This window comes from Aplidium turbinatum, chromosome 7, assembly GCF_918807975.1.
Source record: "Aplidium turbinatum chromosome 7, kaAplTurb1.1, whole genome shotgun sequence".
Lineage (NCBI taxonomy): Eukaryota > Metazoa > Chordata > Ascidiacea > Aplousobranchia > Polyclinidae > Aplidium > Aplidium turbinatum.
Window position 1 is genome coordinate 30091192 of NC_137478.1, and position 24148 is coordinate 30115339.

At 36.4% G+C, this 24148-nt stretch overlaps 1 long non-coding RNA gene and 1 other non-coding gene across 2 annotated transcripts; both read right to left on the reverse strand.

Moving 5' to 3' along the window:
* Positions 1-232: 232 nt before the first annotated feature.
* On the reverse strand, positions 233-8540 carry LOC145773973 (uncharacterized). Its single transcript, XR_014289984.1, has 2 exons — positions 8032-8540; positions 233-318 (listed from the first exon to the last, which is right to left on the reverse strand). It is a non-coding gene; the product is annotated as an uncharacterized LOC145773973 (long non-coding RNA).
* Positions 8541-22617: 14077 nt separating this feature from the next.
* LOC145774941 (U2 spliceosomal RNA) lies at positions 22618-22810 on the reverse strand. The gene has a single exon (XR_014290112.1). It is a non-coding gene; the product is annotated as a U2 spliceosomal RNA (small nuclear RNA).
* Positions 22811-24148: the final 1338 nt, after the last annotated feature.

Genomic DNA, 24148 nt, shown 5'->3' on the forward strand with positions numbered 1-24148 from the left:
AGGAGAATAAATAGGCCTATCCCACTCTTGATTGGAGGAATTCAATCAAATTTATTGTTTGTTGCTAAAGCATTATTAAAAACAAACGAACACATCTTTTTCATGCTGTGAGCTAACCTACACCAACACAAAACATTGTTTACACAATCACACGAAAGAAAAGCCATAAATTTAATGAAGGTCAAAAGGTAGGTTTTCTTATTGAACACAGTAAATTAAAAGCAACACTGACCTGGGCAGCAAGAAGGTCATCTGACTATGTTCTTTCTTTTTCAATGTTTTCATTGATGACATTCTCAAAACAAATCATCTTGATTGCTGTTGACATATATCAAACGTGTTAAACCCTGATCTAAATCTTCTTTGTAGTTTTCTGTCTCTTGTTACTTGTTGTATAGTTTTTTTATTTTTTTTATAGCAATCTGTTTTCGCTATCGCTTCAGTATCACCTGCACACATACAAACAGACGACCAATGTTGCCACTCTCTTGTCATGGAAAAATACTAGATTGGACTGAAAAAAAAACATTAGATTCACAAAAAAAACACTAGTAGTAGAGGTAGGGGATACAACACATTTTTTTGGGGGTAGTGTCAAAAACATCAGTGTCCAACCATTTTATAAACAGTTTTGTTGTATGGCTTCAAAACTGCGAAAAATATTAAAATCCGTCAACTACACATCAGTAGACATCATTTACAAGATTAGTTTTTCTAAATTTGCGAAACGAAGAATAACAAAAAAGAAAGCTAAATTTCAATGATGTTTACAATTAACTCACACCAACAATTCAAAATACATGGTAGCCTTAATTTTCAAGGAAATCAGGTACGCAAGTCTAGTTTCCGAGATTCGGTCCCCAGATGTATGACCATGACCAATTGGCCATTTTTTCCTGGAACTGAAGCTAGAAAATGGAAGTTCAGGTAGCGTGAAAACTCACACGTAGCGTGAAACTCACACTTTCCTGCAAGGAGAGCCTGGAAAAAAGTCACTTCGAAAATATAGCCTAAAGATAAAAATGCGTTTTTAATGTCATCTGCATTCTTAAGCGTGAATTTCATCATGCGTCCACCAGTCATTTCCCAATCACCATCTGGATTCGAAATGGCCTGTTTCGGTGAGTCCGATTCGGTGAGTTCCCTATTCGGTGAGAGCCTTTTTTGGTGAGAGCCCTATTCGGTGATTCTTTTTTAAATTATTGGGTACCGCAGCCTAATTATCATTGCCGTTATAGGGTTAGGGGTTAAGGATTAGGAGGTTAAGGTGAGGGGTTGGGATTTGGGCTTAGGGATTACAGTTAGGGTCTTATTTCAACGTTTAGCGACGTTAAAACGATGTAAAAGCGGCAATGATAATTAGGCTACGGTACCCGATAATTTTCAAAAAAATCACCGAATAGGGAACTCACCGAATCGGACTCACCAAATAGTAGCAGACCCATCTGGTTTACATGGCAACACTTGCTCCATGTCAACATCCTCAATGTCATTGTGTTCGAGGTATGTCTAATTGTCTATAGCAGGCTGCTTTTAGGTTGTACTTTATGCAAATGTTTAACTTCTACCACCATGTTACCTTTGTGGGAACGTGTATAATAGTGCACAACAAAATCACCCAAAGTATCCATTTTGCCATTCTTAAGATCTTCAAATACAGGGTCATCAATAATTTAGCGTTACAAGAGATCCAATTCAAAAACTGGCAAAGGAGGCAAACATGGCCTATGGAACCATTTTCACAGAACTTTCTCAAGAAGGATTTGAAGATGATCCTATTCAAACACATGAAGAAACAGTTGCTAAATGCCAATACCATTGAGAAACGTCCCTCCAGAGTCAGATTTCTGCTCTGACGCATTGAAAGAAGAGGCACGCTGCCATACCTTGTGTTCAGCGATGAGAAGAAATTTGATGTCTAGCATCATTTTAACTCAGAATGATCGTGCTTGGTCAAGAGATGGTGACGTGGAACCCCGGGTAGTCACTCGGAGACAAGGGGCGGCATCAGTGACGCAGTCAACGAATCAGGAAGGAGTCCATTGATTTTTGTGGATCAAGGAGTGAAATTGAACCAAAAAAACTACCGAAATGATATTCTCGAGGGTTCATTGTTGCCTTGGGAAAAGAAACACTTCAAAAAACGTAATTGGTCATTCCAATAAGATTCTGCCCCTTCACATGGAGCTAAGAGAATGCAAAACTGGCTTTCAGCCAATGTGCCGTTCTTCATTTCCAAGAAAGAATGGCCTCCTTCAACCCCTAGACTTTGTCATCTGGTCTTACCTTGAGAGCAAGGTTTCGACTAAATACCACCAAAGTTTGGAAGCGCTGAAGGCTAATCTGAAAAAAGAATAAGCCAAAATACCTCAAATAGTTATTCATGGCTCTTGCAGGTCCTTTTCGAAGCGTCTCCGACTTGTTATCGACGCAAATGGCGAACACATTGAGTAAAACTTGTTTTTCCTAAATATTTATTTCTTAGACAATAATGTTGTATGTTTATTACTCAAAAATTGTCAACCATTTGTTAAATACAGTTGTTTGAAGTTATAACGTTAATTAATTATTGATGACCCTGTAGTTGTGGGAATGTGTTCAAAAGGTAAGGCTGGTTTGAAACTTCCACACAGTTCAAGAGAGGCAGAGTAATCTTGTGCATAAAAACAGATAAGACCTTCAATTCTGTGATTAAAAAGCTTACAGTTTAAATAGAGTTTACATGCCTAAACTAACAAATTCGTCCTGGATGTTTCGTCCAGTAGCATATGAAGCAATGGTAATACATGAAGAATTGAGGCTGCTGAATAACTCAACTTGGTGAAATGCTGTTCGCGGTATAGTGACATGTGCTTGATTTGCTGTTCTCTTTCCACAATAAGATCAAATTCATCAGCAAGTGAAGTTGAATTACCCGATTTATCATGGGTAACCAACTTTAATATTGCAATTATACCAGACACAACAATAGCCTTTTTGCCTCTAAAAATAGGGCGTAGAGCTTTGTTCCAGTCTTCCAACTTCCCCTAATTTCTACTCTCTTTGCCAAATCAGCAAGAACTTTAACATTTGACTCGTTGATATGGCTTTTGCAAAGCAAATGGTATGGTCAAAAGACAATGCAATTGCAACATGCTCTTCCACCTGCAAGTTCTTGTTTGCAGGGCTGCAGCAGTGCAGCATCAGCCATTAGGCTATCTGTTTTGTCCCATAATTGCTTGGCTGTGACAATAGAAGATGTAGTCAATGAGGCTGCTGTAGCCAATCTCTCGTAGGTTTCAACTATTAACTTCGTAATATTCTTCCTGTCTTCATACACAAAAAAAATTGTTCAAATTTTTACTATTCTAAAGATCACGAAACGAAAGGTCAAGCCTCTGCTCTTGGGGTCAACTAAGGTCAAAATAAAATTAAGGATGTGTGGAAGAATAAAGTGGGTCAGGTGGAACGTACCTAGCATACGTGCATGTAGAGGACCTACACTCTACTCTACACTCTTTATTATGAATTCATCAAAACATCCCGAAATCGAATATTTACGTTTTTTCTCACAAATATGGTCAAAATTTTAAAAATTGTGTCTACTGATGAAAAATAAATATTTTTCAAATATTTTTGCATATTGTTGATAATTATCATAAATACTTTCCAAAAAATGTGGACAGAGCAAAATCTGAGAAGGTCACACTTTATCCCCTACCTCTACTAGTAGGGGAGATGTGTCACCAACGGGTCATTTTTCACATATTTGTTATTTTCTCTCCATACAAAGGTCATGCATCCTCCTTTTTTGGCATAACAGTAGATTACATACCCTGGTATATTCAGCCAAAAAAGTTTTTTAATTTTCCAACTACTAACTGCCGAAAAATAACTTTTAAATGATAATAAAAAGTGCCCCGTTGGTCAAACCCCTATACGACCAACGGGCCACTGCTATTCGACCAACGGGTCACTTCTATTTGGCAAAAAGCTGATGCACTGGTGCTTATTTTGGACTATTTAATACACGAACAACATACAAACAACACAACAACATAAGCAACAAGCACTAGAAACATGCTTTTGTTATGAAATTTCATTTCATATTTTCATATCCAATTCAATTTCATAATATGAGATTCAAGGGTTTTTGGTGTTTATTTTACTCTTTTTAAATCTCATATTTTTCTAAAGTTGCAGAAAACTGTAAGATAGGCTATCAGACAGGTGTTTTGTAGATGCCACGGGTGTTGGTGTAGTAGTTTTCTCACTATCCATTGGTTCATTCTTTAACATAACGAGCAACGTTGTTCGTGGTATATCATATTTTTTCACCGAGTTTCGAACAGAAATATTTTGTTTCAAAACATCTTCGACAGCTTTGTTGAGATTTTCAGAAGTAAACAACCCTGTTTTATTGCTAGTTGTTTTAATTTCTGACATCTTTAGTCTGACTACATAAAGAAAGACGTTGTTGAACAATTAGCTAGTGACCCACTGGTCAAACAGGTGGGTGGTCCGTTGGTCAGATACATGATAGTTCTTGGATTTTATGACCTAGTTTAATGATGGATAAAATTTAAACATTTAACTCATTGCAATTTCATTAATCAATGAATAAGCAATCAGCAAACAAAAAATAGTCTTGAAAAAATAGACCGATGGGTGAAAAAAATTGCAGAAAAAAAATGTTCAAAATTTACTTTCTACCTTGTAAACCATACGTTCCTTCATAACAATATGAAAAAAAATCACAGGTCCCCGCAAGGAAGATTTCCAAACCCAAAAAGGGTAATCTTGATACCACAATAACATTTTTCGTGCTTCCAACTTTTATTTTAAGAAATAGAAGGGTGGTCCGTTGGTCGTACCCTGTCCGTTGGTGGAACATCTCCCCTATCATAAATACACGATCATTTACATGCACAATGTACAAAAATGACAGCCAATGGCGTTAGTGAGTGTTAAAAGTCCTTAAAATTTCAAAATAGAATTGAATTTCCTTGAAAGTGAGAGCCCTGAAGTCATAGCCGTAGGAGAGTACAACATTTTAGGGGGCGAACAAAATTTTCCCAAATTTGGTCTTTGCAAATATATTGTCAAAAACGCAATATTACTCACAATCTCTGAGGTGGCGTAGTCTCAGAACTCCACACTCATCAAATGTAAGGCGACGAAATGTAAGCGTACCACAAGGTAGGTTATGATACCTACTTTAGTCTACTTTGAACACTTTTCACAGTCATTTGTGTGCATTTTTTAAACTTTTTATGCTAAATATCTCAAATTTGGTCATCATTGGGTGTAATCAGACAAAAAACTCACTGTCCACTTTGAACAGCACTACAAACACATTGATGCAATGCTGCCACAGCAAATTTGGAAAAAGCACAAGATATAAGAAAAAAAAACACAAGATTTGGATACAAAAGCACAAGATTGCAAAATTGAACCTTTGCGACCCATTTTGTGCCAGTTTGAAGAATAACATGACTCTGAAATCAACAATTTAGAGAAGATACATGCTTACTAATGTTCTCTTTCTATTCGTGGTCTTTAATTTAGTTTAGTTGTTTTTATTTCTACGGTCCATCATATCAAATAATTTAATATTACATATATCTCACAAAAGGCTACATATCAATCAGTTTTGTCTTCTTGTATCGAACTTTTAAAATCAGGATAATCCAACCATTGACGATTAAAAGGCTGTTTATACCACTTTTTCGCTTTGGGACTTGGTGAATGATTGTCATTATTTGATGCTGATGTACGGTACTCTTTTCGCTGCTCTTGTTATCTAGTATCGAGCAACACAACCTCTGAGTTTGACTACAAGCACATACTGTACTCTCTTCAGATCAAGTTTTTAGCTAATCTTGTCAGGCCTGATAACTCAATGAGTAAAATTGGTCAATATGCCTAAATACCATATGGAACCGAAAACCTAGTTACCAAAAACTTTTAGTTCCAGTCCTTAATTCTCTACCAAACTCAAACCATGGTAGCAACGATTAATTTGACTTTGATCAAAAAGCACAAGATTTAGCCAAAAATCGATCGGAAAGCACAAGAACACAAGATCAAAAGTAAAAACACAAGATCTTGTGCTAAAACACAAGCCGTGGCACCACTGCATTGATGCAGCCAAACAAAAAATAGGTGGAGCTACTTTGAACACTGTCCAAACTTATGCACACCAACATAGCGGTAAATCGCTAAAAAACACTAGATAGCAAAAAAAACACTAGAGCACTAGATGCAATCCAAAAACACTAGATCTAGTGAAAAACACTAGGAGTGGCACCACTGCAGACGACCTGCCTGTCCAACTTGAGTGAAATGAAGATAACTTGACCTGACCATGGCATGCACACACATACACGAACAAGTGAATGGACAGAAGCCATTGTTTCAGGTGAGTTGCAAATTGCTTCTACAAGTGTGTACTGTGTAAGTGTATATACGTCTTTGCATGAAAAGAAAATCGCTCAGGAATGGTTCTGTTAAAGATTATAATTCATTTAATTTTACATCTGCTGAGATATCGTTTGCAAAATCTACAAACAAGCAACAATACTAAACTCAAAACAAAATCAACCAACTTGACAAATTGAAGAATATTGAAAACAGCAAGCCACGCTGACCCACTACATAGAACGCACTGGCATGCAGGACAAGCAAATTAGGGATAAAAGATCTGATTTTTGAAATGTACCAAAATTGAATTGAATTTATCAGCAGTTTTATCTTGTTTTACTTAAGTCTTAAACAGTCCAGTTGCTCTGGTTTTTTACTTAAACAGTTAGTCTGGTGCATTTGTGGTATTTTGCAAACGACTCAGATCCCAGCTATGATAGTAATAAAACTAACAGCGCTCTCAAGTGTTAGGATTTATCACAAATATTTCCGCTAACAAAAGTAAAAACTTAAATTTGTGTAAACAAACAAATTAATAAAAAAGATTAATTTATTATTATAAATGAATTTCTAGCAAACAAACAAAACGGTGTAATACATTGTGGCAACTGGCAGTGCGTAATTAAATAATACTAATAATAATGTTTGTGTTTCACGCAGCAGTTGTACTGTATACATCGCAGATATGCATTGCTCCCAGCGCTTCACAAAGCAGATAGTGCCAAAACAGCCGTATAGAGGCGCAACTGAGTACATTATTACCCGAATCCATTCCATTGCTCAGTGCCAAGCAGGGATTAGATTCAGTACCACTTTTAAGAAGTCTTTGGAATAACCCGACAGGGTATTGAACCCATGTCCAACGATTCAGAGGCAGACACACTATTGGCAAAAAACAGGTCAGTAGAGGTAGGGAATCTCACTTGTCATCAAACCTTAAAACTAAATGTTTCAGTCAACAAATCTTCCTCTCTCTGTATTGCTAAAGCATTTGGTGATGTTGAAGTTATGTAAATAGATCATCTTTAGTTTGCAAGAGTTTATTGCCCAGACAGTAAATCAGTCATTTGTTACATTGATGCAACGTTTGCAGACGTTAAATCACCGTAAAAAACGACTGTGACTGATTTGCTGTCTGGGTAAATTCCATTTCGTCAAGACAGGCGTACGGTTTCTAATATAATTTAATTTCGTTTAGTATCATCAGCAATAAAGATTAGTTCCTTTCTAAAAAACAAAAAAATTGCTGCTCTTTAAATACCTCTTTTTGAAAAGTACTGTTGATTTAAAACTTCTTTAAAAAATCAAGTTTTGAAGACTTTAGTAGTCAAGCTGTTTTTAATACATCAAGATGCTGTGTTGAAATGGCCAAGAAATGGGTAATGAGCTGTTTCAATATCTTTTCCAGAAAAACTACATCGTGACAATATTCTTTATCTCGCCATAATCGCTTTTCAAATATGCAAATTATGTCATGAACAATGCATCTTTTTTGTAACTTGGGAAGTTGTTTCCAAATAAACGTGGCCTTCTCAGTGACGATAACCACCTACATTCTACAAATAGACATTTCTTTGTCGTTAGGCTATACAAGGTAAAGTTGAAATTGCTGCTTATCGGTTTTGTTACCTTTTTTCTTATTTCTTTTAATGAAATGTTGTAATGTTCTTCTTGAAATTCACTTGTTATTCACTTGAAATTTGTTCACTTGTTTCTTGAAATTTGTTGAAATTTCACTTGAAATTGTTGAAATGTTCACTTGAAATTGTTGAAATGTTCACTTGATTTGTTGAAATTTCACTTGAAATTTGTTCATTTGTTCATTTATTCACTTGAAATTTAAAATTCACTTGTTATTCACTTGAAATTCACTTCTTGAAATTCACTTGTTATTCAATTCACTTTTATTCACTTGTTGATTCATTCATATCAGTTTGTATCCTCTGGGGATCCTTCTCTTGTATCATGGGCCAATCCTATAGATGTTTGCTGGTACACCCCTTCATTTTCTTTGAATTTTAATACTTATATGTGCCGCTAGAATCTAATTTCTTGTATTTTAGATCCATCTCAGATGATTGTTTTGTCCTAGCTCAGTTGCAAATTCTTGTCTTTTTTTCTAGTTTTTATTTTTAACAAATTCCTGCCATTTCTTAGCACAAATTCTCTTAAAAAAATCACACCTTCTAATAGGCTGTAAAACTACGTTTCGCTGAGGTCCAAAGTTAAAACTTAAATCCAGTCTCATTGTCTCACAACAATCACTCAAGTTTCAAATCATCATCTCAACCAACGCATCAAGACAACTTTCTACTTTCACTTTACTACGCTGAAGAGATCGGAAGATCGAAACACTGGTCTTTGTCCGTAGTTACTTTTCGTAATGTCTTTTTAGACATTCTTTTTGAGTCAATAATACTTTTAAAGAAATAAAAAAGAGTCAAAAGGCATGTAAATTTCACTCTGTGTGGAGCTACATGTACTTGAGAGGTTAACTGTTATTTTTTTATTCACTTGTTGATTCATTCATATCAGTTTGTATCCTCTGGGGATCCTTCTCTTGTATCATGGGCCAATCCTATAGATGTTTGCTGGTACACCCCTTCATTTTCTTTGAATTTCTTCTTGAAAGCCGGGGTTTACAACTCACACCACACGGGCACAACTGCCAATTTAATATTTGTTCGTTTTTTAATGAATTTAAGGTATATGGTAGAAAAGGTTTTCATTTGTTACCACAAAAAATTATTCTCATCAAACTGTGACATGACAATCAACAGTTATGTTGTAAAGTTTTTGTGCTTATTGTTGTCATCAAATTATGAAAACAACAATGTATTAGACAGAAAATCTTTTCATCAACAAATATATTCACAAACTGATAAATTGTAAAATTCCAAAACATCTCTTCGATGATGTCATAACCTAATGACGAACATTGGGTCAAGTGGGAGGAAGGTGATGACGTCACTCTTCGTGTCCACCATCAAGCATGTCACTTCGTGTCTTGTGCCGAAGGCACAGACGCATGTTCACGAAGGGTGACGAACTGAGATCCATTTGAGTGTCTGTCAGTCGCCCCCACATCAGGCAACACAGCCGAAAAGTGCTTTTGTGTTTATTGAAATGACATTTACTCTCCTACACCATTTTCGTTTCAAGATATCGCAACAATAACAAACTTACAAAAGTGCACAATGTACAAAGAAATAGCATAAATACGGAGAAAACAATAAAATTATTGAATTGATGAAACATTTCAAACAATGAAATCAATGTGCCATGTTTTATTACTTGCCAAGTTCAGCACAACAGTTGAAAAATCTTTATTTTCAGAAAGTATGCAACAGATGTTATCAACACAATAAAATACTTAATGGCCAAGTTTACCCTTGGTGGGTCATAACGAGTCTAAGCATTCAAACTGATAAAAAATAAACCAAAATTTGGCACGAAATTTTAAAACTCATTAACAAGTTAACACTTTGATTAAAATAAAATTGATAAAGACACCATATGTTTGGTTTTGAATCTTTATCTTCGGACTGACAAAGCCTTGATAGGTTATTCCTGGTAGTTTCGCATACTTGTAGAGGCTTTTGACGCAAAGCCGGTTACTGAGATGGGCAGAGTGAAGTTTCCGGTTTTTGAAGTCTTGTTGCAGGGGAATTATTCCATTCATTAGATGCCGCTGAATGGAGGGCAATCCTTATAGAATGCGTTGCTCAAGCGCACACCCCGAGAGTCGAACCAACGCCGCTTGATCTTGAAGCTTCTTCGTTTATGAAGTCACACGCTAACCAACTGAGTTATCGGGGGTATATGGTATTCGTAATGCAAGATACATAAACTTTTTTCTTCAGATTTGAGCATGTTGTCGTCAGAATACGTCAGTGCTATCATTTCGATAAAAATCGAATCTTTTGGTCACATTCTTGGTAGGTTCACGAAAGGAAAAGTAACTTTGATAGTTATTGATGAAATTTTCACGAGCTTAGCAAACGTCCTGCTGCTGCTTAATATTTTCGCAGTTCTTTTCTCATTCTTATAGTTGGGTCAACTATCTCCTTAACATGCATAATTTATCATGAGTATTTGCATAATCTTTCAAATAACTACACAGCTCATGTGTCTACGCTCTCTTTGAACAACGCTTGTGTTTGTAGTTGTTGTGGGTTAAGAGGAGAAGCAACCTTGAAACCCAATTTCAGTTCTAATTACACGAAAAGAACCAATTTCTATAGGAAAAAAGCAATTGCAGGAAATACTTCTGTCCAAGAACCAGGACCTTGCATGAAGATAAATCTCGTCAAAGAGCAGTTGCTGTTTTGATAACCTTAGCATACACTGGCATGTCCTCTCGAATTTCTGGCAGTTTGGTTGATTGCCTTTTCGGGCGAATGGTTTCCCGCTTTTTGTCGCTTTTGTTGTTTTTGCTCCTTTTGTACAATCGCTTTGTGGCTTTCTTGAACGGCTTAGAAATTTTGTACAAGAAAATGAACGGAAAAATTCCACCAAAAAGAAATAAAGCAAACGAAACAACCCCTAGGTTGGCAGCAGTGTGTGATGAGAAAATAGCATTTTTATATGCTGTTTGTTCACCGCTAAGGGTCGCTCCTGGTCCATCTTTGAAAATGCTGTGATTTCTGGTGAAAATATCAAAAGCTAGAAGCGCACAGGTAGGGACTATGGATAAGCCACTTATAGCACAGTAAACTAAAGTTGCTCTTGTTTCACATGTTTCCCCAAAGAAGGAACGGGCGCTGTCAACAGAAATCGGTGCAGCTGTTTGAGTTAGATCTGGCACTTGGACAGTTGAAATAGAAGAGTATCTGCTTACTCCAATGGATGGGTATGCAATCCAATCTGGAGGTGGTGGCATGCTGTTTTCTTGACTTGCTTCTGTGGCATCGTCGTTTTCGATCTGAATGCAATCGGTCATGATGTTATCTAATCTTTGTCCGTGACAGTTTAAGGCGACTTGTTGCGCGTGCTCCGCTCGATGTGAATAAACAGCATCAACAACTGGACTTCTTCTTCTTTCTGTTGAGCTATTTTTGTGAATATGTTGAACAGCTTTGTGGTTAGAAGCTCTAATCTGTTGCTTTCCAAATTCGCTACGAAAGCAAGCTTCATCGTAGCCAGGAAGAGTCTCAGATTTGGATTGCATTCTGAACAAAGAGCACAATGCTACCAGTAGCATAACAATCAGCAAAAATAACGGAAAGTACAAGCAGATTATATAAATAATAGACATACCAAGCATAGTGGTTGATGGTACGTAAACAAACCCTCCAAATAAAGAAGTGTATTTGACTTCATCATTTCGAAAGTCTTCCGCAAAAAAGAATAGGCGCACTTCCCCATATTTCACACATACCACCCCGAATGCAATGCTGACCATCCAAGCCAAGTATATAAACACAAAAGCAACTGGTTTACGGCGAGATTTCTTTTGTTGAGGTTGGTTGCTTTCCGAAGATTGTCCTCTTTCGTTCTCAGAAGAATTTATTTCAAGTGACTTACGTTTTCTGTCCAAGTAAGTTTCAGGGTTTAAACGAAATATCGCTTCCCATCTTTCTATCACAGCTCCCAGAACAGAAAAAATTGTTGATGATAAGACCACGTGGAACACTGCGCATGCCACATCTTTATGTTCCATGTACTGGGTGATGATTCCGAAGGGGTGGTGAGCTTGAGATGAGAACAATTGATATCCACTTGTCGCGATAAAGGGCAGAAGGAGACCGCACGATAGCACTCCTGACAATGCCAAAGATATTCGAAACATTCGACCAATCTGCAAATAGAAACAACACAGTGTAAACATAAATAGATACCGGACTTGTTCGCCTTTCATTACCATACTAGTACTAACACTGCATTTGCAGTATCAACTGATCTGTGAAAATAGTTGAAATTGAAGTTATATCGATTAACCTCACAGAATCGAAATAGCCTACATACCAATATGGTCGTCGAACCACTCGGCATGCAACAACTCAGCAAGTGCATTTCAGCTACTGTCAAGTCAGCAAATGATATTTACTTGCTCACGCCGGACTTGCTTGGTCAACGCTTGATAAACTGAATTTGCTGACTTGTGACATGTCAAGTTTCGGCTTGCTCAGTTATTACTTTCTCAGTTTCATCCTTTGCCAACTTTCAGCCACTTGCTGAAATGTTGCCAGCTCAATTGTAACTTGGTCAGTTGTCACTTGCTCAGTTCACAACTGCTGACTTGTAGGATCAATATAGCCATAATTAGGAAATGAAAAAGTGTCAAAAATAGTGCTTCTAAAGACTTTCTTAATATCCCGTTTGTTGGAATAAATAATGGAATAAAAGTATCTAATTAAAAATATTAATTTAAATGCATGCAACTTCATAAAAACATCCTTATGGATCTTACTCAAGCTGTTAAAATCGTGTCAATAGTCCGTGAATGAACTGATGGCATTAATATTTCATCTATTTGTCACGTAATTCCGTGTTAAAATATAGCCTACTTCTCGAAATGCGTACACAACATGGGTAACGAGCAAACAAATTAAATTGACACCAATTGCGTTTTATCTATGTTAGGTGTATCCCAAATACCTTATTTTCTTGATTCTACGCGGGTAAAAAGAAACCACAAGTTTTCTGAATAAGAAAAGTCTTAATTGCTGTTCCTAGCGCACGACATTTCTTATCTTGAGTTAATTTAATGGGTTTTTATGCAAGTCACTTTTTCCACACACTTTAATCGAAGAACATACTGTATCAGAAACTTTGCTTCATAGCTGCATCATCATAATAGCGAGAACGCTGTATGTTTAGCTGAAAGTGTAGCTTTGTGCAATTCGTATAACAATTAACCCTTTTTTAAACATCACATTATGTTTTGACCCCTATTGACACGATAATAAAGTTTTTATCACCTTTCATCACTCATTGGCATGCTGATGTATCGCAAGTTACATCTGGTAATTTCGTTTTTGTTCCGGACACGCCAATAATGAAAAATTAAACAAAAATTAAAAAACTAGATCGGTCAGACCCCAAATTGAACTTGCATGTCAATCCGCATTCTCCTTTCTAAAATACAAACCCTGTAGGCTAATTAAAGTAGCTTAGCATAAAAATGTGGATTTGCTACATTATCTATGCTTTGCTGGTGAAGATAAATTCAACGGCCACAACTCATCTCGTTAAACAAATGTACAAACTCTGCTACAGAATGAGGCTGATCAGCTAGCATCTAATTCCAACTAGTTTTACACTCTTCTGGAGACTACAAGCTGAGCAATCACGATGCCGAAGCACTGCGAGCTTTAAAGCACTGCGAGCTTTATTTCTGCCATTTTATCGTCGACGTATCCAAGTTTATATCAAGTTGACTGCAAGGCAAGAAGGCTAATCTTCATGTTTACCTTCAGACGAACTTTTATGTGTCCTACCAAATACAAAGCCACATGCTTTTGAGCGGTTTCGAACCGACGACATTTCGAACGTTCTTCCAAGGCTTTCACCGTTCGATTATAAAGTCGTATGGCGTTTAATCAAGTAACATGACTGATTATTACCTTAAGAATTTTACTTATTTTAATCTTGTTTAGTCCTTTAATAAAGAGTGATGCTAATTAGAGACAAATTGTGGATAAAAGTGATTATAATTGGGAAAACATAATGTGACAATCTCTACGTGAAATTTTGAAACACAAAAAAGTTACTTACTGCTATGGTGTCCTGCCATTTCTTGTAATGACTCTGGGAGAGTTTGTCATTTTTGGACTCAGGAGGAAGAGCTCTTGTTGCAACAGAAGTCACTACCATTAAGATGTTGCAGATGAGATTCATTAGGAGAAGAAGTCCTCCAATTGATGCTATGACAATTGTGGAAATCTGGCATTCATTGGGAAGAACATTCCAGACAGTGACACTATCAGCAATACCATTCCCATCAACGAATTGAGAACTGTTTAGATGGCTGGAGAAGTTCTTGATAGTGAATGGTCCACAGAATGGAATACGAAAAGGGGCAGTGTATGAACTCATTATATCTTATTGCAAATTACAAAGGCTTTAGTTTCTATTTTTACAGTATATGATCACTGAAAACTTCTGAAATAGACAACAGTTTTTTTTGTAACACTAATTATAAACAATTTTTATTTACAACTTAAAAAATAGTTCTTTTTGATATTGAACAGCAACTACTAACTTAACTATTTTCAATAACAAAAAAACTAGCTGCTGTTTTTCCTATCTCTTTGTTGCTTGGCAGTCAACTGCTTGTCATATGCAGTATTGTTTTTCACCAAAATCTTACAATTTTGCAAAAACTATGCTTTGGCGTAGTGAATGTAGACTTAATGGTCTGATGTCAATGAAAGAAAAATAGTAATTACGATTTTAATTTATGTGCTTTTCAAGGAATGGAGGACAGTTGGCTGTACAAAAATTCAGTTAGTTAAATGCATTTAAAAGTAATGTTAACTATTAAGGATATTCGTTTGCACTCACTGTGTGCAACATTCAGTGTGCATACTTCCATTAAGCATCGATATATATTCTATCATTCTTTTTAAATTCAGTTTTACAAACTTAACTTTCTCCGTTGATTTTCTATTAACTTTTTTCAATTCTTCAACAGATTGATCATGTTTGATCAGCTGTGATCTCTTTGTTAACTTCTTTCTCAATATATAAATTCTGGCATTGATTGCCGCATAGCTTGAATTTGTCAAAACATTTCATTTTTGTTGTTTTTTTTGTTTGTTTACTTGTCTTGCACCATCCAAGCCAAAAAAACATTTTCTAGTGTATTGCCTCTTGCAATACGTCCGAAATATCATGTTTTCTCAATAGAATTTTTTTTATAAACCCTCACCATCTTTGCCAACTCATGCAATAAAAAAAGTAAATACAAGTTTTTTTCAAAATTTGGACATTCATCTTAGCTTGCCAGTAAAAGTTTCAGCTTTCTTACTGCTGTAGAATGCAAGACTTCAGATACTTCTTCCTACAAGTTCTGCATACTATTTTCTTTAAAACTAAATTTCTTAAAAAAGTGTTTGAAGTTGTTATTTTTTCGGGTAATTAAAGGAACACTTCTAGTTGATGTGTGTCTGTTATACTCGCTCCCAATACTTTGAGCTAGACAGATAAATGGATAAATTGTTTCATACTAATAACGATCTTCGTGTCCAATAAACACAGCATGGTTAGTTTCAGGAATTAATGCATAAATACAACAGGTACTCTCATATTTACACGGAAACGAATCGCATGAATACCGTGACGATTATGCAGAACAACATGGCAAAACGTGGCTTTGTCTGCGTCTGTTAAATTAATGGAGCAATAAATGTTAATCACGCAATTTCTGTCTTGAGTTATTGCTTACAACTTTTTAATAACAATTCCATTTCATAGTTTTTTTTAGCGAATTTTATAACCTCATTTCTTTAACTGCAAAGTTAGTGGGAAATGTACGCTGTGGAAAAACGGCTGCTTGCAAAGATCACGTAGTCTTGGATTTTCACAAGCATTTGTCTACCAACTTTTCTCCTGTTCTTCACACAATAGAGACTCCGACTCAAAGATCAACCCACCAGTCACCCCATCATACCCCATCATCACAAATACAATGAACCTATTTGAGTTTCCTAATTATCTTTGTACACAAAAGAAGAATACCATCATCTTGCAAGGTAAAACAAACCGTCAAATTGATCGATCATGAAATGATTTTGAGGGTTTTAAGTTATACCATTCAGCATTTCAAAAAAATAACAAGCACTCGTTGATTAATTGATTCCAGTGTTGGTCTAATTGAATTCTTTACAGACCCCTCTATCACAGGAAGTGGGTCTACTCTACTCTACTTAAAAGTTGTAAATATCGTTGGGTGAAACTGTCTGTTGGCCTAAGGTTATAGAAATTTCACAGTCACACAAACTAACATTTCCTTCATATTCCTTTAAATCTTATATAACTAGTTGTCTATCTTGTATCTTTAGTTGTTTCATGATAGTGTGCTAGGTTGTTTTAATAAATCGTTATATTACCCAGACATCGTACAAGGGGAAGTTATGACTCTAGTTCTTCTAGAAAGTTTACTAGGCATTTTAAGAATTGATTTGCTCTTCTCATTGTCTGAAAACATAAACATGATCAATTCTTTCGAGATTATGGCAAAGAGAAGTTTATTCAATGACTATCAAAACTATGATCAAGGAGTGAATTGACCCCTGTTACACCAACTAGAGTTAAGGATGGCATAGCATTTTGTACGGAATGTAGTAGGGAATGCCAATATGGAATTACTAAATATGAAAACACATCAAAAGAATCTTGAACAATAAATGCTATTAATATTACAAAAAGTGCTTAATGCCATGCAAAAAAGCCAAGCAGAGCTATAATTACATCAAATATAGTTATTACTTTCTAAAAATTCTACATCCTGTTTTATCCTAAAAAGGAGATCATCAGAAGGTCCTTATCCAAATAGAATTTATTTGAATTCATTTAAAGCTGATCTTCACTGTGAATAGGCTGCTGGAAAACAATAGAACAAAATTTCGTTGCAGAATTTAAAATTTTGAGTGTACATAATGAAAAGAAATTCTTTATATGTATTCTTTACATGTAGACCAGCTGAGTACTTAACGTCGTCTTCATGTCACAGTGCCATGGAAGAGTTTGATTTCTGATATAAAATTTGCAATACTTAGTTCAATATCATGCCAAAAGGTGAGATTTTTTTCAACAAACTGTTTAGCAAGTTTATCTTAATAACGTTACTTACACGTAACTTTTTTTTTTTTCTTTTTTCTAAATTTAATAAAATTTTATTAAGGTGTTGCGACCGTGCCATATTTTAAACTGATTGTCTAGCTTTGGTATCATGCAAGCTATAACGTCCGCGTTTTGTCGCTTCTACCTTTTTCTAGACCTATGCTATGTTTTTCATATATTGTTTTTCGTTGTGATGGTCAGAAATAAAAACAAACTGAACTGAACTCCTCATACAGCAGCCAGTTTTGAATTTCGTTTGTGGTTAACAGCGTGAAAAAGATATGGAATATGCTAAACTTCTATTCTAGGACAAGTTCTGACTTAATGTTCTTACAAGTAGCCTACGTAACAAGTGTTACAAATTATTCTAATTTCATTTTTCCATTTCCTTCTGTTTTCCCTAATTCTAATATCTTTTCGATCCCTTTTGTTTGTATTTCTTCTACGCATTTCATCTTTGGATGATAATTTTTTCTTCTTATGTAACATCCAGCTTTGTCTTCTTACTTTTCTGCAACTGAAACAGCAGAATTTACTCGAGATGTTGCTTGGACAAATTTCTACAAATTCTGATTCATTTGTAGGTTGTTTCGTCCCTTCGGTATGATTGGTGTCTGTCTTCACAAGTGATGCGTTGATCAGCGACTGTGACGTAATGGACGCGAGACGCGAACATTTTTGGAATTTATATCCAAATATGTTTTCGAGAGTGTCATTTCTCATTGTGACATGTTTTTTTTGTGTGAGATCTAAGATGTTTTATTTTCAAAATGCTACATTTAAATTTAATCTTCAGCTTGTTGATTTCGATTATTCAAGTCTGACGGAATTAACCGACTCTCAAGTGAAGTGTTTCAGCTTTGAGTGTTGCCAAATTGTACGTAATGTGCAATAATTAACCAGAGAAAAACTGCCTAAAGAAGGCAGCGCTAAGAGTGGATTTGAGTTGAAAGCGAAAAGAACCAAATTCAATCAAGATTACAAGTTTGAATAATATATCGGTTCTCAAGCGGATATAAAAATAGAACGAACGTGTCTGGTAAAAATGATCAAATAAAAACTTTAATTTTCCAGCTAAGCGTGAGCTTGTTTCAAAAATCTTTTTTTTCGTAAAGAATGACTTGTGACACAAAAAGCAAACAGTGTAAAGTTACAGCTGTGGGAATATTCACGTTCTGACATGTTTAAATCTTACGCGTACCCATAAAAGTGTATTACACAATCTAACGTGTGATACCAACCAGGCCAAACTCAATGTTACCAGACGCATTAGAGCAGTGGTTCCCAACCTTTTGGTTGTCACGGACCCCTTTAGACAAATTATTAATTCTGCGGACCCCTACCTAAATTTTGCCTGAAACTCAATTAACATACTATTGACTATTGTAATAATTATGCTACTCAACTACTGTACTGTGTCATATTGCATTGCCGCTATGACTCCTGCGGCAAATATCAGGTTAAACAGTTGCTCAAATAAGAAAATGAATGAATTGTTCAAGAAATGTCAGCAGTATTTGAATATTAAAGTGATCCGAAGTGCCATGCCGATACTTTTTCAACGTAAGCAAATTTAAAGAGAGGGCTGTAATTGTTGCCTTTCCTGAACTAAACGACTGAACTGTGGTTGAGTTTTTGACAATGCAACACGCATGTCATCTTCAACGTCCAGGCGATGTTTAGTTTTTATTGTAACAAGAGCTGAGAATCATGCCTCGCAAAGGTAAGTGGTTATGAATGGTAACAAAACAATAATCGCTTTCTTTGCCAAGAATGGGTAGGTTTGCAGTTGTGAGCACCAAAATTCTTCCACAGTTTTTGAATGAAATTTAATGCGTAATAACTTTTTTGATCTCAAATCATGAGAATGTAATCGACGTGCCTTGTGGCAGATGTAGTTTAAGGTCAATGTACACACTGTAGGCAGCAGCATAGATTTATTTTAATACATTGGCTACCGGTACTGTGGCGGTACAGTTTATTCTCGCGGGCTTGAGCTTGACACATTTGCATTTAAAGAGAGAAATGAAAGTAAAAAGATCGCTTTTCGTTTATTTCTTCCCAAAATTCATCAAGGTAATCACGGACCCCCAAATGCTTTCTCACGGACCCCCAAGGGGTCCGCGAACCCCAGGTTGGGAACCACTGCATTAGAGGGGCTCCACTAATAACCATCAATGATAGCAACTCTGTGGCGCTTTTTCGGTCTGCAACAGCTGAGGATTTCCAGAAACTGTACTTTATTGACTGCAATGCAACACTGTCCGCCCCGTTAGCTCAGTGGTTACACTCTGGGCTCAAGATCACGCGGCGCTGGTTCGACTCTCGGGATGTGCGCTTGAGCAACGCATTTCAGGACTGCTCTCCATTCAGCGGCACCTAGTGTATGGAATAATTCCCCGGCAACAAAAAACTTCAACAATCGGAAACTTCATTCTGTCAATCTCGGTAACCGGCCCTGCGTTAAGAGCCTCTACAAGTATGCGAAACTACCAGGAATAACCTATCAAGGCTTTGTCAGTCCGAGGATAAAGATTCAAAACCAACCAACCAATATTGATAATGTCAAGTCATTACCACTCTACATGTACTTGTAATTGCTTGACACAAGAAAAAGCAAAATCAGAATCATTCAGAAGTTCAATAAATTAACCTGGAATTGAATCAAGACCAAACAGAATCATAAGCAAAGATCATGGGCTCCGTCTCTATCACTAAATTAAAAAAACCACTAAGCGTAAATTTTTATTTGATCTCTTTGTTGCCTTAATATTGAAGAAATCAAAGATAAAGAGGTTAGCTGAAATAATAATGATCGGGTCTATTTCGTGAAAACGTTTTGACGTCACAAAGCATGATCTCACAAAGATTGGTGCAGATTGTAACGATTTGAGACTACGATACTTGAAGCAGTCGTGGTATAACAAAATAAATCACGCGCATTTCTGCACAGTAATTAATCTAAAACTTAACAGCGAAGCATTGTGCGTTTCGGCGCGCCACTTAAATTAATTACAGGGTATTGTTCTGCAGCTGCTGGACTATTTCTGTCAAATTTTATAATGTCCTGTAGATATTTCCTTGAAGTAATTAGGTATCAAACACGCAATTCTTATTTACACCTTTCCAACCCCTTTAAACGATGTAAAAACAGAAGCGTTTGCCAGCTAAGAAACTGCTTTAGGTAATAAAGAACACAATCGGCATCACATCAAAAATTTAGGACCACAGCCTGGAATCGAACCAGGGTCTTCTAGAAGCAAAAAATTAAACCTAAACCAGTTCAGCATTATCTTGCACAGCAAAACATAAAACATTTTCATGATTTCAAGAACAAGAAAATAACTCTTTCAAAATATCTTCATTTATTAATATGATAGATTGAGTTTCGCTTGTAGCAGCATGATGGCTGGTTATGTCACAAGTATAGGTTACTGTAGACACAATGACCAAACCGCTACCACCACAGCAAACCCGCAGCATCAGGCTAAGTCAAGTTGTTTGTAGCTGCACTTGTGAAATTCTTTTACTGAGTTTTGTATCCACACTCCTCATGATAATTCATATATGTAGATAGTTTGGTTGGTACAGTATAGATCGGTTGGTGCAGTATAGGTAAGTTGTTCGTCATGTTGCGAGGATGAAATCAGAATCTTTAATTTACTAATCCTACCTTATTTCATTGCTTTGTATTAAAAATAAATTATAACGTTGCTCTATCGTTGAGTCAATGCGAGTGCATTCAAACTTGTTTGCTGGATATCTGCCACCTTCGATTACGCGCGAAAGCACTGTTACATCATACTAAAAAACAAATGCCTATTTACATGCGTCTTGTTGCTCTTAGACAATCGACAAAAAAATAGAAAAATCGCAATAAATCAATTTTTGTGCCATAATGTCTACAATTGTTGTTTTGGCCACGTTTCCATGACAACCGGCCTTACCCTGAATAGCAAAATCCGCCATTTTTACATTGATTCAACGTCTGCAGACGTTGAATCAATGTAAAAATGGCGGATTTTGCTGTCTGGGTTATTATATGCAGATTAGTTTACGTTGCATTCTAGCCAACGTGACTGAATATGCAAATCTAACTTGAAAATCTGTTTTTGATGAAAACGTCATTTTCTTAACATGGCTGAGTGGTAACGAAATTTGGTGGCACTCAGCCAAAAGTGAGAGTTAGTTTTGTTTATAACTCAATGAGGAAGTTTACAGACGTTTCAATTTATAAAATAAAGTTACTGCTTTTCAGTACTCGCTAAGAACCTAAACAAGCTGTTTCACCCTAGTTGGGATCATCAAAAGGTTCGGATTCAAATAGAATATATTATGCAATCCGGTATTGTACCGTAATTCATGGTTGAGAAGGAGCGATCTTCCTGGCGTCAATGTGGCATGAATTAGTGGTACGATACTGATGAGCCCAGCCTCATGGGCGAAACACGTGGTCTATCGCTGTCAATTCTCGCTACACTCGACTGCCGACAAACGCATAGTAATTCATGTAAACTTTCTCATGCAGGATTGTAGGGCAATACATAGATTTGATATTTTATGTATACAGACCTGCAACAATAACATTGACCTGAGACCTGAGAAGAAAATTTACTTTTGCCACAGTTTAAAAACTTTAACTTGACGCTAAAATTGTTAAGTTAATGATTGAAGCACTTTTGTGTAAATGTTATCGGCTTGTTACTAGTGACGTACGTGACAGGGGAGGGGACGTTGAGCCATAGATGTAGTATTTATCTACAACAACATTGTTGTTTGCTTGAACAGTGCTATCCAAAAGACCAAATGCTGTACTCTACTTCGTTAAATTACAGAAACTTTTTTTAAAACGGAAGACAAAGTGCAATGCCCCACCTTGAGTACGCCATTTCTTGCTACTTTGTCACAGCATCCCTTACAATAACGCCCAATACGTTGCTTTATCCAGCGATACAAAACTTATTGACCTTCATTGACGAAAGTAAACTTCACAGAAATTGAACGCACTACATTTATTTGACTCCAAATAAACTTGACTTAAAAGTTAATTTTGAAAGAAGTTACTGTATGCTCTGACATCAAATAACGCGTCATTAACTATGGTCGTCTTCATAACTTCCAACAAAGTCCAATAGAAGTGAGGACTTTATTACGAAACGGTAACTCAAATAAATGATACAAGAAACGATGACCAACGACGATAAATGGAAAAAGATAAACCTTTTGAAATAAAGCAAAATGCATAAAACTACGGTAAATTCATGAACTAAAGTCGAGGCAAAAAGAAGATTGGTTAGTTTTGTATGGCAGTGTGTGCGTTACATAAATTAAACCTTATTCAACATAAATACACAACAAATGCAATAAATAACCACAAAATTAAGGGGCGTAATATTCAATCAGAACTTAAAAATAAAACTAACTTTTTTTTTGTGGACCGAACCCGGAGATACTGCAATACGGGGAGAACCCGTGGGTGCGACAAAGCGAGCTTTGAATCGACGCCCGTCTTCAAACATACATTTAATACAAGAGTCCAGCGATGCTGGGCATCCCAGGTATTAAACTGAGAAGAACAGATACTACACTTGATCTTTGCTCTTGAGAGCCGAGAAGCGATAAATAAAACAAAGTTTTTTTGTTCTTTTTAATAAAACCAAGTTGCAAATTTATCACATGAAGAAATTCTCCGGCGCCATATAGCGGTTACTTTTGAAAGCAGAGTCAAGCAACAAGTCAACTGCCACTGGGTATGACACAGCCTGTGGCTGAGCAACGGCAGATGAAGTTAAATTTTCGTACATCCAAGGCCTGTATTGCAAAAGGTTCATATTTGAAGCATAGTTCAGAAAATGATTGTTTGTTAATCCTGGTAATGAGGGAACCAAGGGTACTGGAGGCACTACGGCTGTTTGTGGCACCTCCGCAATGTTTAACCTTTCATGTCTGTTGTAGCCATCCGGGAGAAAAAACTCCTGGCGTCTGCTTGCACGTGCAAATGATTTTAAGCTGAGATCCAATGGTTGGTCGGGATTGTTAGCTGATGGGCTATTGGCAGACTCGTTTTTATTGAAATCAGTCCTTGACAAACAATGACAATTTTTTGTCGACAGATCATATGGCAATTGCTCTTGTTCTGATCTTTCTCCTGTTCCAAGAGCAGGAGAAGACCAAGATGAACATTTCCGTTTCAAAGAAGAATCTTCATCAATTGATTTTCTTACGGAAAGAGATTGTGAGGAAGCTGGCCTTTTTAAGAGATGTGCTGGTTGTCTGAAATTAGAAGGGAACACGGAAGAAGAACCAGAACTCTTAAGAGTGTGATTGCATCCCCGTGGATGGAGAAGAACAGGGGAAGATCTGGGTGTCTTCTTCGAATTGTTAAGTTCTGATGATTCGTTCTTTGTCTCTTTAATTTTCTTTTCATTAATCGGCAGAACCAAGTTATGCCTAACGAGAGCATGCTTTCGTCTGTTCGATTCCCTTCTAAAGCGACGCTTGCATCCGGGACATGGATATATTGCTTTCACAAGTCTTTGGTTTCTGAGAATTCCGTTCTTAGTTGATGATTTTTTATTAGCCGGTGCTTGAGATTCAATACACTTCGTCAGAAGTGCTTCGTCAGAAGATGATGACGGCAATGCGTCAGCACAATGCACAGATGACTCGGCAGGTTTTAAAGTCATTTCAAAATTTCTTAGAATTTGATCTGAAATAAACATAAGCATATTAACATTAATGTTGCCAGAGGCGTTAGATGTTAGGTAGCCGAGGCAAAACGAGCAATTTTATAATTTATCATTATGTCTTCTCACTGTAAAACTTACTTTTATATACGAAGGAAAATAGCCACCAAACTTTTTTCTCGTTTCCACGACAAAATGATTCATTTTTATTACTAAATTGAACACGACAAGTCAACATGTGTAGAAAATGACGCAAACGTTGCACTAGTTAT